A 19,718-nucleotide genomic window follows, 5' to 3' on the forward strand; every position below is an offset into this window, starting at 1 on the left:
AGCTCCCCAGAACATCTATGCTGCCTAATGTGAGTTAAACACTCGTATGCGGGCTGGCTTTCACATGGAAAATTTCTTCTGCTCAAGAAAGTCCAAGCAGACTTGGTCATGCATTAAAAAAACTGAAAAGAGTTCTTAAACATTCACAAAAACCTTACAATTCCAGCTTAAATTAGAACTCTGCAACACCTGGAGGCTTCACTGTTGAACAGGTTGCCTCTATGTGCTCCATCCCCCGAAGGCAACTGAGATATGGTCCATCTGGTGATTCCAAGGACTTCCGCTGTTGAGTTTGCTCTTACCAAGAGAGAGTCAGGTAATAAGAGCAGACACAAGTGGAAATCCTACCACTCAAATACAGAGGGGATAAAAGTCAAACGAGAATGGACATGTCAGTGAACTCCACACTGACATCTATGGAACCAGAGGGCAGAGAAAAGTGAATATTACACAAAGATTTCGGATACCTGTAGATCTCCCTAAAAACCAGCACCTGGTATGAGCTAGGGCAGAGGGTGCCCTGCATCTGAGCTGGACCAGAGAGGAGCGAGCAGAAAAGTGAGAACCAGACAAGACCACAGCAACAGCTCAAACATGCTAGAATAGCTGTGGGGAGGAGAAGAGAAGAACAAAATCAGAACAAAGGTGGTGTGAAGGCTCCAATAGGAAAGGCTGGCAGTGGAAATGAAGTAGAATGAGTCAACCTTTAATAAAAAGGGAAGAAAAAAGCCCACCCAGGAAAGAATGCTTCTTTCCACAACTTGGAAAAGAACTCAAATCTGTCCCATCACTCCTTTGTGTTTAGAAAATATTTGTGGAATGCTGCAACACTTCTAAGCTATCAGCCTGCAAAGAGGCTGACAACCATCACCAGCTGCCTGTCACCTAACGCGGCAGTCACTAATAGACTGGAATCCTGTTTATGATCCATATCATGGCTTTGCTGTGCTTTCTAATTAATCTACCTTCTTTTAAAGAGCAGAAAGCTACAATAAAACACTAAATTCGCACAACTCTGCACTCAACATCCAAGTAACGGCAAATGTAATTCAAATCTAGTTACATTTATTTGATGTCCTCACAAGCACATATCTTTAATCACACATTCATCCTGGTTTCTACACAGCATGTCTGCCTTCCCTGTTGCAGAGGCGCTCTAGGAATGACTACGCTAATGATGGCAGCTGCCACTTGCATGGCCCCATCTCTTCTGATGAGGAGATTGTCTGACAGAAGCTCACCGCTAAGGGTCTGCAGGAAAAGAAACCTCATGGCTGAGGAAGCTGAGGATTCAAGCCACCTTCTGCCTCTCACACAAAGCTGTGCATGAAGGTATTTGGTTGACACAAAGCAAACTTCTCAGAAGCAAGCAACCGGTGTGTTCCCTGCCTTCTCGCTGCACAGCTTGAGATCTGGCCCACGCTTTGAGAAAGGCACACAAGGACCTGCAGACAACGAGCTGTGCCCTGAGCCACGCAATGCCCAACTCCTCTGGCTGAAGAGACCCTTCCCTGCCACACTGCTGGAACTGCTGCTCATGTCCAACAAAGGTCACTGCTTGGGTGCTCCTGCCCTTCCCAGCAGAGCTCAGTTCACTACGTATCCAGAGTGGGAAGGTCTCTGTGCCCACTGGACTGTCCCGGGTGGCACAGCGCAGCCTCACCATGGCCAGAGCCATTCCGAGCCCCAGAGCCTGCTTCACTTTGGGCAGGTCTGCTCTCCCTCCAACATTTCAGACAGAATCTAGAGCTCAGAGGCAACCCAAGGCTTGCAAACCCATTCCTGGACCTTTGCTCCCTCACAGTTTTCTCGTCCAATTTGACAAATAATTCTGGCTACAAATCTTTGCTCCCTGTCATGCAACCCTTATCACTTTCTTCTGTTCCCTCCCCGCTTACTGATCCTTTTGGAAAAAGGAATTCAATTGTTTCTCCACTTTGTAGTGTCACAGACCCCCAAAATACCAACACTTAATTCAAAACCAAGCAAAAAAATCCTATAGAAAGCAATAATCACTGAGAAGTCACGTGTTCCCCATAACCTTCTCTGTTTTCTGTGAAGTTTCAGGCCCAGCAGCAACTTTTCTTACACTAAAAATCTCAGTTTTAACATTGAATAGAGGCCAGGATCCTGTGATTTTAAATAAGGAATGTATAACCCAAGAGCTTCATTTAATTAAAATGATTAAAACCAGAGAAAGATAAAAAGTCTTTCCAGGCATAGTTTTGAAGACAGCTAATTCAGATACAAAAGTTAAACTCTTTATACCTTACACATTTCAGACAAAAGCATTTTTAAGGAAACATTTATCAACATCACAGAAACCACAGCAGTGCCAAACATATTGCCCACAAATTTCTCAATCGCCTTTAATTTTTAAAACAGGGCTCATTTTCTGTTCCAGTCCCATAGAAAATGTAACGTGAGAAAGAAAACAGATGATGTGACTTACAAACCTAAAAATACCTTATCACATTGATTAATAAAGCAGTAGCCAGCAATCTAATCTGGGCTGCTGGCGTATCTTTTCAAGCCTGGCTGTATCAGATAAGGCCAATATTTACCGACGGTGTGGAGAGCTGCCAGACACCAAGCAGCCCCTGGTCGTATAAAACACAATCCTGCTTGCCTGAAACACTGAGAACGAGACAGGTTGCAGTGCATAAGGACTCCTGGAAGAGCCACAACAAACAAGCTTGAGGTTTAGTATAAATCTTTTACCTATGAAGCAGTAAAAGACAACCAGTCACTCCCTAAGAAGGAGGTACAGAAGTTTCACCCCAAAATAATGTCATCATAAAAAAGTTACCTTCCAGTTATTTGCAGGAATGTTTTTAAACTCAAGAAAACCCCAATTCTAAACTCTGATTCTTATTGAAATAAAAGAAAAAGTAAAAAAATATAGATGAGAAAGGAAAAAGAAATTAATTGGAATCTTTAGGGGTCCAAACTAGTAAACACATTAATTAAATTTTATTCTGAGAGGCAAAGTGTTATTTGTTTAAGGGCACTGAGCTCCATTTCCATGTACTGTCCATAAATAGTGTCCATACTACCTATATATAATCTAATGTATTTGTTTGCATTTATCGTTTCCAGTCGAGGAAATGTATGAGGGTAAAAAGGAAAGACTCGAAGACAAGAACATGCAGCCACAACAACGAGCTCTGCAGAAACCGAGTTGTTTAACCAAAGCCATGTCTGTGTTAATCATTGACCACAACTTTCCAAACCAGGCTCAAGGTTCAAACTCTGCTGAAGCTGGGTGGGGTGATGTTTGTGGCGGTGTGAAGTTTTCCCTCCTCAGGGTCCCCATCCAATGTGGCTCACGTTGCCCATCCACGGGGGCCGGTGGCCAGGGCCTGGGGGCCCACAGGGGCAGCCACACCAGCCCCACAGCCCGTAAGGCATCAGGTACGGGCGACCATCCAATCCCCAGCCCTGCCACCTACTACGAATGTGTGAGCAGGAAGGTGGCAGATAGTTATTCTCTCTTCTGAAGAGGCCTTACTCCACCGCGGCTCTGCATTACTGAAATAAACAATTGCTTATTCCCCTTTTCTGCTTTCTCCCATCTTTACTGTGAAGAAGCCCTCCACAACACAACACACAGCATGCACGCTCTCACAATGAGCCTACAAACCCTCCAATGTTATTTTTTAACTATACTACCTCCCTGCTACAGTATTAAACAAAAAGCCCTCTAGTGAGATAATGAGGTTCCAAACAGTTTCAGCAATGAAATTATCAATCCTTCCCACTCTGCCGCTGATGACTCTCTACCAGCACATGAACACAGGACGATCAGCCCCAGTCTCACGTTGCCCAGCCCTAGCACCCTTCTGCTGAAGGGTAAACTCGTCAAAAATGCACATTAAATTAGCACCAGTAGCTAGTTCCACATGCACAATGAGAAGGGGACTTGGGTAACAGTATAGGACTAACATCATTCACAGCAAAAGGCTGCAAGCGACAGAATAGCAGTGTTGCAGGAAACCCGAGGGGCTGCGAGGAAAGGCGATTTCCACCTTTTAAAAAAATCTACCCCAAAGAAAAATGCAAGGCAAATGCAGAATACAAGTTTTTTTCAGACAGACAGACCGTTAAGGCATTCCCTGGTGACAAGTAACAGAAACTGAACGCTTGCAAACAGTTCCTAAGAGCCTCTAAGGGAAGGTTATTCATGTCCAATGGCAACTCCAAGGGAAGAAATGGATGCAATATGTCCAAGGTTGGAAGAAACAGCTCAGCATTTGGCTATTTTGACTAGCCTTTTGATAAGATTAATCATTTTGCTCCTACACCTAATCTAATGCTGCAAACATGAGCTGCATTCACTCCCGATACAGCCAGACCGCAAAACAGTGCGCACCAGGAGCCCTGGGTCTCCAGCCGAAGTCTCCTCAGCCTTGCACCAGCATGTTGACAACAGCGAGCTCCTTATCTGCACGAGCTGTATCACCAAACCAGCAGTAAAGAAACAATTTTCAATGTCATCGCCATCCGGGCCTCACTCTTATCTTAGAGCAATGAGAACAATGTAAACACTCGGCTGCGTGCACCAACTGATGACATTTTTTGAATTGCTTGCTTCTTTCTTTATCAACTAGAGAAACTAGTAACTGTTTTACATACCCTCTTAGGCAGGAAAGTAGTTTTCAACTCAAGCAAGAAAGAAATTTCAAACAAGGCTTGTGACACTACCTTTGCATGGCAGCGTAAAGATAAAAGTCTATTTGCCCAATGAAAATAACATCAAAACTGTGTTTAGCTGAGAACCTGGACTGGTTATGATGGCCTCCCCATCCCCACTCCCTCAGGGTTAAATAGACTGAGAACTGGTACGAGTTGGCAAGCACCAACGCGCACCTCCAGGGCTGCCCGCAGGCACCCATGGGGCACCTGGCTTTGTCTGGCTGCCACTGCGGGCGTCAAACACACATGATTCACCTGGTTAGAGGTGCCCTGGGGTGCCAACTCACACACTCCCAGGGACTGTACAAACCCCAAACTAACCAAACACACCATCCATGTAACAGGAGAAGAGGCAGATTCCATACAAAATTCTTCTTTCTCAATTTGTACTTAAACGAGAAAACTGAATTGCTTTGGGAAGAGTGCTGTTCCTGACTGCAGGTGTGCCCCAGCGATGCCATAATAAATTAAAAATCCGCTACAGATCACAGCATTTAACCTATTTAACTAAAGCCTGCAAATAAAATCACCCAACATCACTGCTTTACCCCCTGTTGGAAAGACAAGTGGACTGGCACCATTTTCTTCATCGCGCACCCAGATAAATGACGTAGCATGACCTGATAAACTAGGAAAGTAGATTTTGACCTAACAGTCCAGCGCTGTGTGCACGCATACAGAACAACCAAGATAACCTCAACACAAGGAATGTGTCACCCAGAAAGGCCATGGCCAAACTGGCTTCACTGGTGGATGCAGAAACTCCTTGTAGAGAAACATTCTACAGCCAGTACCACCCTCCACGCCATCGAGGGCGGGTTCCCTGTGGGTACTGGACCCTTTTCTCTCTTATAATTCTACACAATATTTGCTCTGCAGCTGAGAAGCAGCATTCCACCACCCGGGATGGGGCATGGACTGAGGAGCGTCCCAGTGCTGGGGACAGGGTGTGGGCTGATGGGCATTCCCATAGCTGGGGACAAGGCACCCTCCAAGCCCCAGCCGGCGCCGGGGGGCTCAGCGGAGCCTCTGCAGCTCCAGCATCATGGACACCCCAGGCAGCCCTTCTCCCCGCTCCAAAATGGCGCCCGCTACCATTTTAGAGCTCACACTGGAGAGAGAAAGAAACACTCACGCAAGTGAGCGACACGATGCTTTTTTCCCTTTTGGATACTCTCCAGAACGTAAAGGTTTCAAGGGCACAGGCAAAGCTTTCTTGGAATGGATAAATGGTAATTGATGTTGCAGCTGCAACCTTAGCCAGAGCTCTTGGGATTTCAAACATACTACAGCCCTCAAGTATTTATGACCAGAATATGATAATTAAATTATATGTTCTCAACTTTTATATTTATTGCAGTGCTCCAGTAAAGTAGCCAAAAAAGCCTTACCTTCAAGCACAGGGCTAAATTTCTACATGAATCAATTTATGCATATTTTTCCAAAGAGGTTGTGGGTTTTTTTTTTAATTTCCTTGTGCATCTCTGCTTCCTTAAATAAAGAGGCAGCAAAAAAAAAAAAAAAAACCCAAACACGCAAAACAGAAGCCAGTACCTTTATACTTTAATAAAACCTCTACATAAAAATATGCAATCTAATCATCCCGGGCCATCATAATTCTTTACGCTTTGCTGGATAACAAGATACATATTTGATCTACAGACAGTTCTACCAAGGGGTTGTAGGTTATCTAAAATTTGACTTTGAAGAACTCAATCTTGCAGCTCAGACCCTCGTGAGGAAGAATGCAAACTAACGTGCATTCAGCAGAAGAAAACTCAAATATCTAATCAGTTTGATTTACAAGTTGCTTTTTTTTTTTCATTTTAAACACAACATATGACACTGTTCCTAGTCCATTCAGTGTCCGGACGCAGCAAGCACTGTTCTAATCTCAGCAGCAACAAAGATGCTTTCCCTCTGTGACACCATCCTGGGAGAAGTTCCTCAGTTTTCTGAACTAACCAAAAGCCCACGTACCCACCAAAAATGCATTATTTTAACACAGGCCCTCTAACACACTAATTTTATTCACTGGCATGCTGAATTCAACAAGAACTCTGGCACAGAGATATTCTGTCATTATTGGAACAGACCCGTGAGCCTGGATCAGTAACAATGTTTGAGCTTATCCCATACAGACAGCACATACCAGAAAGGCATTTTGCTCCTTAGTGCAGCTCTCTTATTAACGTGGTACCAGAGGAAATGAACTTGAAATATTAACGAGGGTTTGTTCCATCGATGACCTCAGCGCAGGCTGTGCGCGCTGCTCTGGGCTCCTGAAGGTGAACGCCTGTGTCAATCACAAGACTGCAGCCACGGGCTGCCAAAGTGATGTTGCTAGGAAAGAAGGCAAGAGACATCTGGAAAGCTGACTCCAACGTACTTGGAAAAATATTAATGGGACTGTAAGAAATGCAGTAAAAGACTAAAGTGATCTGCAACAGCCACAGAACAGATATTTTAAAAGCTGCAGGATAATGCTGGCATAGTCAAATTGAGTCATAAGGCTATAAATAAATTCAGGCTGGTAATTACAAAGTTCATTTCTGCTATTTTAAAAAAGTGAAGACTCCTGCTGCCAGTGTAACCCTCTCATGGCAACCCTGACGCTAGTTTCCATGGAGGTACAGTCTTACGCAGCACTGCATGACTATTTTCTGCTATGCTGAAAAAAAAAGCAATTAAAAAATTAAAATAAAATTAATAAACAAAAATAAGAAAGTAGAAACAAAACCTCAATTATTCTTCTTCTGAGGAGGAGGAAGAGGAGGAAGGAAAAATGGAAGCAGGGCAAGAGAAGTAGAAAGGAATGTTTCTTCCCTAATTCTCTCTCCAGACCTTCAAGGAACCTCTGTTTAAAAGTGGAACCAATACTAAAAGAAAGTCAAGATGGTAAATTCTTCAGTGCCCACTCTCCATTTCCTCGCTGGTCTGCAGGAAGCCTTGCACAATGTGTCTTTGCCCTTAACATAGGCTTTCACACATTTCTGTCAATGAAAACAACATATTTACGTGCGGAGCAGTTTATTATGGAATATTAACCAACGCGTTGCATTCTGGGCTATGCTTCAGTGGGAATATATGGAGAGGAGGGACAGGGGCGTGCGCCAATGTTAGGGTTTGGCCTCGGTCCATTTGATGCGAGTCCAGGATGACTGGGTTGACTGTTGAGTCATAAGTTGGTTCAATTGACATTATTTCACATCTGACTGGTTATTGTTCTCTAAACTTTGAACGGCAGTCCAGAAGCTCAAAAAACACCAGTGAAGTAAAAAGAAAGGGACCAAAGCAGAGCTTAAACAAGATTCTTAAGCAAGAAAAATACTCTCCTTAAATGACATCTGCTTTTAGCAAAGATGACTAAAAAACCAAAACATACCTCACAAGTTAAAAAAATGCTTTTCTATGACCAGATACCGGTAACACCCAATATTAACTTCAAAATCACTGAAGAGATGCCAAGATCTCCTTCTCCTCCCATAAAAAGAACAGTGGGAAGGAGAAGCGAACCTTTCCCCCACCAAAACGACTTAACAGATAGAACAGCAGAATAGTCCTGAAATACCAATCACGGCTAATTCACCACAGCCCATCCTCCATCCAAACTGGAAATAAAACAGCTTGACACCAAGTCAGTGTTTAGGCACGGAAGCTTCTGCTCCATGAAAGGGGAGCCCACAAATACTTTTGGTTTATGTTTTAAACACAGAGCTGTGTTTCACATGGCTGTGATCAGAAATGAGCTCGTTATGCGGACACACTGCATTTACAACAGGCATTTGTAGTGAAGGCTGATGCCTCTGATTTTCAACACATCTGCTTGGCTCACTGCACCTCACTGCAGTTCCCAGGTACGTCTGCCAGAGGTTTTGATCCCCTGTGAGGGAAATTCAATGCAATATCCACTTTTTTTCAGAAAACTGATCGGCAGCTCAAGCAGCACGCTGAGGAGAAACTAAGGCAGTCTTTAATGAGAGCGATGCAGGGAGCAGGGAGACTGGGCTTTGTCACAGTACTCTAGCAAGGACAGAATCAACTTTCTAAAGTACAACAAATAAACAAATCCCAATACAAACATCATATTTGGGTACTTTGCTGGAAGACAAAAATACTTCTGATGATGTTGAGCTCTTAGGCACAGAGGAGGACGAATGCGATTATTCTTCTCAGTGCTAGTGGCCAGAACTGATGGGCAGTGCCAGCTTTGTATTAAGAACTGCGAGAGGTGCCACCCCAACACATGTGGATCATGTTCCACACTCAGTCATGAGCAATAGCTTCATTTGAATGGGTAAGGATTCTTTTTTTACCACAACAGAGACAGAACAGTAATTCTTGCAGAAGCCAGTTCAAAACTCTGGATGACTTGGAAATCAGAAAGCAGCTGAAGGAGACAACACTGTGACGGCACGCTGATGCAAGATACAGCCCAAAACCTCCCGCTCCGACCACTACCAAAAGGCTGCTACCGGTTCACATTTAGTTTTTGGTGCATTGTATCTCTCATATCCAGACCTCTCTGTGTACATGGCAGTGCTTAAAAATGAGCAAACTATCTCAAAGGTCTTCTCCAAAGTCTCACTGACGCTTCAAACACCCTTAACACCATTGCACCTCACCTCAACTGGTCTCTGACATTTTTGATGCAGAGAAAATATACAGACGCACACTTCTCACACAGGAAGAGGAAGGAAAGCGTGTGCTAAGTCTGTTTATTGACACAAAACCAGCCATCTAAACGTGTGCACATTTTCAAAAGGACAAGCAACAAGTACTACCACAGACCTGCAAGATGTGTAGAGCGATTGTATGCAATTGCCATGGCACTTTAAAGTCAGCTTTATTCAATTATCCAGTAGAGTGCTCTAACTACTTTTGTCAACACTGTTAAGCAATTGCAGATACAATTTCTGCTGTAACATGCACACACAGTAGGTTATTACCTGTTTGTGTTTCCCCCTGGCAGTCACGTCACACACTCAAGTCTACCAAGATGTTTCATCACACCCCTCTTGTTGCCTCCTCCCGGACTGTACAAGCACTTCTTACTTTGGGTCTTAATACATGACACTTCTAGGTCTTGCCTTCTTACTCTCTCCTGGATTTCCCCTACTATTTTATCCCTGTCCTCCGTCCCCTTCCTCTACCCCTCCCGACAGATGAAGGAAGCTCTATCCCTTCCTTGCTGAACCTCGCACAGTTTCCTGGCCACATTGTTCACCTCTGCCTCTTTGTATATTTTCTCTTCCTGAGCAGCACTGGGAACCCCTCCCAATTTCAGCTCCATCTGTGATGTTCATTAACAGGCTGTTTACCCCTCTCACAGAGCTACACGGAGGGGACCAGGCAAGGATCCTGGAGTTTATACACACTTATCTCCACACCACGGCCCTTCTCCGAGCGCATCTGGTGCTTCTTACGGACCACTCTGCACCGCAGGCAGTATTTCAAGTTTGATATAGTGGGGACCCCAATGTTCTTTGAGAAAAGCATTCCCACTTTCCTGGTGGGAAACATATTTCATCTTTCTGAATGTCCAGCACAAGCCGACGCACTCTTTCAGAGGTCCTGATGGATATTGCTAATCACCTACAAACCACTTCCATCTTTTTCTTTCAATACCTTTCATTAGCGATTGGGTCACTCTGATTTGCTGGTAGATCACGACATCTTAAACAGAAAATTTTAACTATGGTCATTGTTTAAGATTTACTTAACGTAATATATGTGGCATTCACATCTGCAACACATTTTTGAGTCACTGCTGTTTAGTTTACAAAGTCTCTTCCCGTAAGTGAGCTGTAGTATTCCTTATGGAAAAACGGAGAGATGTTTACTGCAGAACTACAGGATAAGGCAGAATTCTCTGCATGGTGATTTTAGGAGAGGTTAGAGATCATTCCACTCGCCGCCTGAAGAAAACAGGCATTAACTCAATTTTTAAAGACTGTGTATTGGCCAGTAGGTCCTCATTTCCTTACAAAAGTGCCATTACAAAGGTTACCGACAAAATCAGGTTCTCATGTTTCTCATGAAGCCAAACAATATAAAAATACAAAACTACTGCTTTTTGAGCTGCAGCCAGGAATGGCTTCAAAGCACAGAAGGTGCTGTAAGAACCTGAAAAGAGCACACAAGAGATGAGACCCTGTCAAAGCCAAAGACATCGGAGAGGGAAAAACAAAGGTCTACCTGCCAATTTCCTCAGCATTTCTGGTACTTCTCAGATGAACAGTCAGTCAATCCTACCTTTTAAATATATTTACATGAAGTAACTGGGGGGGGGGGGGGGAAGCCAAACATTTCCATCAGACATTATTGAGAAGACCCCATCGAGTACAACTTTCATTCACCTAAGACATCACTTCATGATCAGCTTTGTCAGTAGTGCATCTTGCAGAAAGAAAACCAACCAGCATTTAAACTGCCATGGCACAGACCCACCAAAGGGCAGAAAACCATACGCAGAAACAAACTTTTTATCCCAAACACTCCGCTGTTACGGGGTTAGGCAGCTGAGTACACCTTTTAGGGCAAAGTCAGTGGAAATTTTCAAAAAGAAAAACCTGAAACTCATCAAATTGTCTCCATATTTGTAAAGCACAATTTACAGATTGTGTAAAAACGTATTTTTCTATAACAGTAGCATCCAAATCTCCAGTTAAATTAAATGTTGCCCCTCTCACTGCCTCTCGGCACCATGTGCCCGAGTCTGGTTCTAGTTTGTAAGTCAAGTCCATAGCTGACACTTAAACATACAGGGTTGAATAGAGTTGTTGACATTCAGAAAGTCTTAATTTTTTCAAATAAAAAGCACGTTATGGTGCTTTTCCTTTTTCTAACCCACAGCACTCTGATTTTAAGCACACATTTCTCTCATCACAGTAACAATAACTCGTGCTGCCACTGCATCTTCACAAGCTGATCAAATGGTTCAGTGAACATCAACGCTGTATGAGACTGTCTCTCATACAAAATCTTTTTTTTGCTCTTGTGCAGCTTCTATCAGATTCATGGAGCTTCACAGACAGATTCAACAACCAAACACCTTTATGAAACAGGGAAGCGGTTACTTCAGACAGCTGAGCCCGAAGCAGCACAGAGGTGTCCAGGCACATCAACAAGAGAAAGGTTCAAACCTAGAGGGGAGTGGGGCCAGGCTAGTTCCTCCAGCACACGGCTCACACTCCTCTAAGTCTCCGCAGGCCCTGATAACACGCAGTCGCCGCAGGGCTATTTTTAAGGTGAAATAAATAACAGTATGATCAAAGACTCGCATTATTTCCAGTTCATGCTAGAATCTGTTACACTAGACAGGCTTTGAAGTAAGGAGCAAGCCCAGCACTTCTGTCCTGTCCCTCACATGTTTCATCTGAGAAACATTAAACAAAGGTCGATTGACAAACAAGAAAGTTTGCTAACAGAACAAACTGACACTGATTGCACACTTAACCCTTTGTTTCAGTGTGCTCCTCTCAAGGCTGCGGCTAAGCCCGTGTTCCACAGGAGTCACTCTGCTGACCTCTCTGGCTGTACAGGCAGTGGGTTTAGTTTTCCCTTGACCAGAGGTTTCCTCAATCTAATGTACCCTGACAATATAGCAGGATCTGGCCAAGAGATACAAACCAGATTTCAGAAGTTAAAGCAATATCCAATTAATGCAAAACAGACGCAGTCTCTGTGTTTCGGCATCAATAAGGACCTATTTTTAAAATACAACTGAGTCAGCATCAGCAAATAAACCATCACGGACAGTAAAAAATAAAACCAACTGAGAGCTAACACATTCCAAGAATAAAATCGTAAAAAATTCAAATTTAGGGGCAGACTTAAAGCCCCCATTAATTTCACCTGACTTTAGGAACCCAAGGAAGCATCGTGACAGCAACCACTCTCAATACAGAGAGACACTTAACAGCAAAGAATCTTTCAAGCCCGTGTGTTGCCCCCACTGCCTAATGTAGAAACCTGAACTTTGGATAATTACAATCTTAAATTTGAGACCTCAACACACTGAAATTTAGACAAGATTAACCAAGGCCTGACTAGAAATTATACTCAAGATGATCAGAAGGAATTATTTTCCGAAGTTTCCTATTTTCCCACTTCCGATCACACAATCATTGTATACAGTTTTCTCCATCTGTAATGGGGATTTTCCCATTAACTCCTATTCTGTTATTCAAGATTCTCCAAGGTGTTGACCTACTGTTGCTCCCAGTGGCTTCTAAAGCTATGGACAGTAAGGACTCTCCAGAGCTGTAAGGAAAGCAAAGACAGCACTGGGAGAGAAATACAATGACTGTCTCTTAACCAGTAACACTGCCACAACAAAACAAACTTCCAGTATTTATGCTAGTTGTCTGTATTTTGGAAGCTGTAGTGTTGCAAAAAGCTTGGAACAGTCACAACTTAAACCATTTTTCCACTGCACCGATCCATAAAGCAATAACAAACCGAGCCAAAGGTCTGCAATTTCTCAGCCGAGTTGTAGATGGCTCAAGCAAGGCCAGGAGCTGGAGATAAGCAGCCAGCCTCCTCAAGGAGAGAGTGATAAGTGTTTTACCGCATTGCTTATTCTTGCCATTTTAATTACAAGTCTTGCAGCATCTGGCATTTTCCCTTCAGCTCCGCTTAGGGGCTTACAATTCCGAGACTCCCTCTTTTCTCAGAAAATCAGTTCCAAGCTGAAAAACACATGCACCGAAGGGTTAAAGAGGCAAAGCAGCGTGGCCAGTGGGGGACTGGCACCTCTTGATGAAGCCAATCCTCAGCCCATAGTGCTGGTAGCGTTCTTCAGCTTCAAAATGAAAACATGACATATTTGAAGGCCTCTGTTGAAGGAGGAAACAAAGTCCAGGGCTCACTGCTGATACTATGCGAGGAATTCCAGCTCCAGACAGACAGTATTGTGTTAATGGAGTGCAAGAGGTTAACCATGCACTGAGAGGGCACGGAGCGTGCCTGGGCACACCTGCACGCATCCAGATATTGTCCAAACTGGGCACGATGGGAATATAACAAGCTCAGATGCCTGAAGCCCTAAGATTACACAGCGCAGGGCCTGGCATAGGACTAATAGCCTTAACTGCATCCAGAACCACCTGTGCCCGCCTCCAACTCTCCTCCCCTGAGCCCTCCAAGCCATGGGATAACCCGATCCCTGCCACTCCCTGGCAGCTCTACAGCTCTCCTGCCCTCGCTGGCAGTCACTGGAGACCACGGCGAAGGCAGAAATAATGGATTTCATTCTGTTCAGACTGGCTTTTGCTGTTCAACATTCTCCAATAAAGCCACCAAGCAAACACCCCATAGTTTACAAATATTACAGGGGTTGTCATTTACACAAACCAAGGGCTCCAAAAGACCAGAGAAACCACTAAGTAATCTTGACTGGAGTTTGTAGACGGGAAATGGACTGGGTGTGTTCTGAAGTGTTGAAGCGTTAAAATGGAAAATTAATAATGACAATTACTCAAAATAAGTTTCTATAAAGTATTATTGCTTTCAAAGGCAGACTTTAAATTCAATTACATCTCCTGCATTGCAATACAAGAAGAAAGTTTTCATGCGTGAGTTTGAAGTAGAGCTTCCTCACACCCTCCTCACTCAACACAAGCATTTTACATCCCTTTTATATGAGGTAACCACGCAAGAAGCCTCCTTAATCAAACTTCACTTTTCTAAAAATCTCTGCTATTGTGATTTCCCAAGATTCAGAACGCTGAGTCTCTCCCTTAGACTTTCTAAACCTTGTAGGATACTCAGCAGATTCCCTCCGTGTGCTCATACTCAGCCTTTCCCTCTCTCCCCACCCTCACGGCACACCAGTGTGGCCACCAGTGTTTGCAGTCTGCTCCCATAGCCCTGGAGGCAGAACCAGCCCCGCAGCCACCGGACACACAACTATTATCGCCCACCAGCACTGTCTGGATGGAGACAGGACTTCTGGAACAGAGAGATGATTACACATCACAGAGAGAGTTAACACAAAGTTGGAAATGGGATTCTACAGAAAGGATAGGTATATTAACCACAGTACCTGTGCTGCTGTTTCAGTTTTGTTGCCAAGGCATCCTGTGATTTCTTTTTGGCCTCAAACTAAGTGCCAAGAGAAGAGATTATATTTAAGGCTGATGTTTAAGAAATAATTACTGTAAAGCTCCCTGTAAAAGCAGATTTACTTTAACATCCAGTCCTAATTCCTTGGTGCAGGTAACACTAGGTGAAAGGATGCCATGAAAATAACCTGCCCGTACATTTATCCCAGACTGACTCAATAATACTCGCATTGCGCGATGCCTTTGAAAACACCCTCCTCTGCTCAAAGACGGGAGTCACAACAAGGAGCCTCAATCCACACGCTGAAGCTTTCCTAGCAGAAGTATTTTGTTTTGGAATATGTGAGCATATTTTGCGGGAGGAAGGAAAGGGACATGGGAAAGGAAACAAGTTTCCTGGCAGATCTTCAGCATAATTACACAGGCAAAAAGATCAATTATGGGCATTCATTCAGTCTAATTATTCTCCAGCTTACAGCACTGACACATCTAACTTAACATTACATAAATTAGATCACTCAAATATTGGAAGGGATGAGGCTTTGAGCAATGTGATCCAGTGGGAAGTGTCCCTGCCCACAGCAGGGGGTTGGAGCAGGATGGGCTTTAGGGTCCCTTCCAAACCAAACCATTCTGCTATTCTATGACCAAGCCCCACAAGCGTGAAACATCAGGTTACTCTGGTTAGAGGTGCCCTGGTACTTGGAAAGCTTCATGTAACTTTTCAAGTTGCCTCCCTTACCTTGCAGCTCAAATGCCACTGTGAAAGGTAATTTTCCACATCGAGTAAGCTCCCCGTTTCATGTAGATTGAAAGCAAGCCATCGGGCACTGGTCTTGAGCTGAGCCCGAGCTGGCACCTTTCACACAGAGAGGACCAGCTGGGAGCCCACAGTGCCCTCAACACCTCCCTCTGGGGCAGGCACAGCTTTCACAAACAATCAGTGCCTCAGCTAAGAAAGAAAATTCATGTAAAACTACTCCATAACTAAAAACAAAACCAAAAAAGAGATTAATTTCAAGGCCATCTGCAAGACCATTTCTCAAAGGCTTCTAAGCCTCCTTTCCAAACCCACCAGCCCTAATAGCTGAGCCCTCCTGTTTCCCCTAATTTTAATATTTAGGCCAGGAAAGCTATTTAATCAGAGGAAAAAAAAGTTAGGTTTTGTGCTTGAAAGGAAAGGAAATGACCAAGTGAAAAGGCATTCTTCAGAGCCTGAATGCAAGTCACAAGTTGCAGGAGAGCAGGAGGCCAGCTGGCCCGCAGCCCATGTACAGTAAGCTATTTACTTGTTGTCTACCCACTAATAACCAAGACTGGATCCATGAATCCAAAGAACTAACTTTTCTGTTCAGAGAGGAAGGAAGAACAAGGCAGGCAGTGATAAAAATATTCACTGATGAAGATCAAAGTCACAGCTCAACCAGTACAGTGGATTTTTTTTAAAAGATTATTGGAGTTTTTAATGTACAATTAAAACCCTTACGTATCAAAAAAGGCAAAAACATTCAGATACAAGCAGGAACTATGTTATTAAATAGAAGTGATGCTGCTGTACATGCTTCCCATTTAAAACTCTAGCTTTCAGGCCTCTGTGCTCCTTGAGCAAGTACAAAGCTTGTACAAAACTGAAGAAGATATGCATGTCACAGACATTTAATTCCTTCTAAGAGCTGTCAGTTGTTTAAGACCAAGTTTAACCTGGCAATTCACGAGGGAAAAAAAACGCGCTTATGGGCGCTTGTAAATATTCCAAATGCTGCAAGGCAAATAAAACTGTACCTGCAATATTTCTGCGGTTGTTTTATTGTACATTAAGTTTTGGAGCCACAATCCTGCATGCAGGGATCAGCTCCAGCAGACGGTGCACAGTGCCCTGCCGACGTGAGCTGCAGCCTTGGGACAGCTGCAGGGACCATGGCCACAGGAACCAAAGCTGCAGCAACCAGGTGACACATGGGCAGTGGCCCTGTCACCCCCAGCAGGGAGCAGTGGGAAGAGCCCTCCAAGGCTTTCCGAGCAGCTCCTCTGCCCTTCTCCTGGCACAAAGCTGGCAAAGCTTTGGGGTCTGAACTGCTCCTGGACCCTGTAGGCACGGAGCTGCCCTGGGGACTCCTTTGGGAAGAGCCATGGCAGCATTCGGGGGACTGCCTGCTGCTGGTCCATGGCAAGCGACTGCACAGACTCCTGCAAACCTGCAGCCACAGCCTGGCATTTTTAAGCCAGACTGAAAGCTGCAGTGTAAAGCCACTGCAGATGCAAAAAAACATTGCTAACATATGGACACTCCATTAATAAGCCCCAAATGCATCACAGATGCAAAGAGGAGGTGAGAAGGTGTGTGATCCTTATTCTGTTACTCATTCATAGAACAGCAGGTGACATTGGGTTGAATCCACATCTGCATTTGCTGTCAGTGTGCACTGATCCTGCTCCTGTGACTGCAGCCAGATCATGGCATGGTGGGGTGGTAGTAGCAGTGGCAGGCGAGATCCACTCACATCTCTTCCTGCTTTAGGTGGACAGTTCGAAAAAAATCATAGTTTGTTGGAGAAAAAGACTTTATTCCAAGCAGTCTCCCATAATAAGACACTGACCATGTCCCATGTGCTGGGACAGACCAACGGACTTCAAGCTCATGACTCAAAATGTTTGTCCTACATTTGCATGTCTACGCTGAGACAAAACGGGCAAGTTACTTCCTTCAGCATCAAATATTGTCCTTCTGTACCTACCTTCTAATCTAATTATACATGTTTCATTCTGAAAATTGTCAGATATACAGGCATACAGCTTCAGTAATTGCCGGCTGATGATGTAATGGAAACAGGCATCGCCAGGATGGGAACAAAGAAGTTTTCATTGGCCAAAATGCTTCCTCGAGTGAACTCCGACACGCCTATCCTGCCAAGTGCAAACCTAGAAACCACTTATTTATCAAATGTGACAGCACACAGACCAGTTGACCTGCTGAAAGCTGAAATCTGGCCTAGAAAAAGGTAACATACGACAAGCAAAAGGAGCAGGTAAACAATGAAGGTGTGAAGATGAGGGGAAGAGGTGGAGCTGGATGTCTCCATCTGCTCCAGCTCAGAAAATCAGGTATTAAATCATGATGTAGAGAGAGTAGCAAAGTGCCAGTTTGGGCTCAGGAGAAACAGACATCGCTGTGTCTGCTCTCCAGTTCTCTTACAGCCCTGCACTGCTGATCAGACACCTCGCCGTGGTGGAGGAATCGCCTCCTGTGCTCCCACGCAACCCTCTGAGCACAGCGGCCCTGGCTTCTGCTTCCTCCTTGGTTACTACTTATTTGCATTTATGCATAAATAAGAAATGGAAGAAGTTGAACATGCAAAAAATTATGTGTCTGAAAGCTCAGTACAGCTCTTTCTGAATTAATAATCACCATGGTTTTAAAAAACTTAAGGCCTATCACCTGAACTGAGTTCCTGCTGGGAATTCACCCACCCACACGCCTGGCAGCACACAAACCATGCATGGCTCATGTTGTGAGGTCACTACACCCCAGTTACCAACTCCTCTTCTCCCCTTTCTCCTGCCCTCTCTCACCATGTCACCTTTCCACTCATTTAAAACAACGGCTGATAACACAGCCTGCTCATACCTCCCAACGTTTCCCCCCCAATGCTTCTACCAACAGGCAAACTCAGATTAAGAAACACACAAGCCCCGTGCCAAACACACATTGCTTGGGTATTGAAACCCTTCAGAAAGGGGGGCGCAAGACAGGATTTATCAGAAACAGTCCATCGAGTTTTTGTGAGTATACAGGAGACACAACTCAGCATGATTTTCACCTGCCTTTCTCAGTAGAACAGCAAGGATGAAAACCACACAATTTCAGCTCAATTTTAAACGTGACTGACCTCACCGACAGTAAAAAGAGGTCTAAGGTTTCATATCTGTAAGGCACAGCATTATCCTCTGCATGTACATGTACAAGTTCTTACTTTTTCCTGCACACTGTTTATTCATGTGAACTATTTTTATGTCAACAGTGTCCAGAAGCATTAAAAAAAAAAAAAACAACAAAAAACCAAACCACTCAAGTAAATAAAGCATCTCCCTGCCTGCAAAAGGTCCATGTACACAGAGAGGGATCTCGTCATCATTGTGCCGCCAATAACAAAAAAAGGAAGCAGAAACTTGACTTCATCGAGAGACCCAAAATAAAAGTTGACCGTGCCAATGTTAAAGAGCACTACAATATTCTAATCGAATATTCAACCCGGATTTGTGAGATGCAGGATGGTGGGAATGACAGTGACCCAAACCCAACTTCAGCTGCCTTGTTAAAGTGTGATGCTGCAGAATTGTTAATAAAAGCAGGTGACACCACAGACACCTGCAGAAAGAGGGAAGTAAAAACGTTCTCCAGTTTGCAATCATCTCAACTCAGCAACGTGAACGCCAAATGATGGAGACAAACTCACATGAACAAGTACTGCTGGAGAAGCCAAAAGCAATCCAAACACCCAGTGAAGGAGGAGCACGGGCAGTCCAAGGAAGTGCGAAAGGTAAAACTGCTCTTCCTTCTAACAGCTCTACAAGCTGTAGTTACACAAACTTGCTTCCACATTCCTGTGTGCAAAGGATGACACGGTACAGCAGGGACACGACTGCTCAGAGAGTGTGCTAAACAAAACAGAAACTCACATCTGTCCAAGTTAACTGATACACTGCTTGCCCGAGCTCCAGAAAGGAGAGCGTGGGAGCAAAGCAGTGCACGCTGCAGGGAGACCATGTCTAGGGATGATGGTTCATCAGCTGCTCCCAGCCTGGTCTCATTCAGGGGCACGAAAAGCTCTTCAAACTACAAGGAGAAGCCAATAACACCGATTCTAACAGCAGCAGCCATCAATGTAACATACCACCACCAGCTTGCATGCCTCACATTAACCTCTCACGTCTTGTAAGCCTAGGTCCAAGTGATCA

General features: G+C 44.2%; 1 protein-coding gene across 1 annotated transcript in view; it reads right to left on the reverse strand.

The window, feature by feature from the left end:
* NR3C1 (nuclear receptor subfamily 3 group C member 1) overlaps positions 1–19,718 on the reverse strand; it is a 58,941-nt gene that overhangs the window by 19,378 nt on the left and 19,845 nt on the right. The window lies entirely within an intron of this gene.

The sequence above is a fragment of the Cuculus canorus genome, chromosome 14, assembly GCF_017976375.1.
Source record: "Cuculus canorus isolate bCucCan1 chromosome 14, bCucCan1.pri, whole genome shotgun sequence".
NCBI classification, from domain to species: Eukaryota; Metazoa; Chordata; class Aves; order Cuculiformes; family Cuculidae; genus Cuculus; species Cuculus canorus.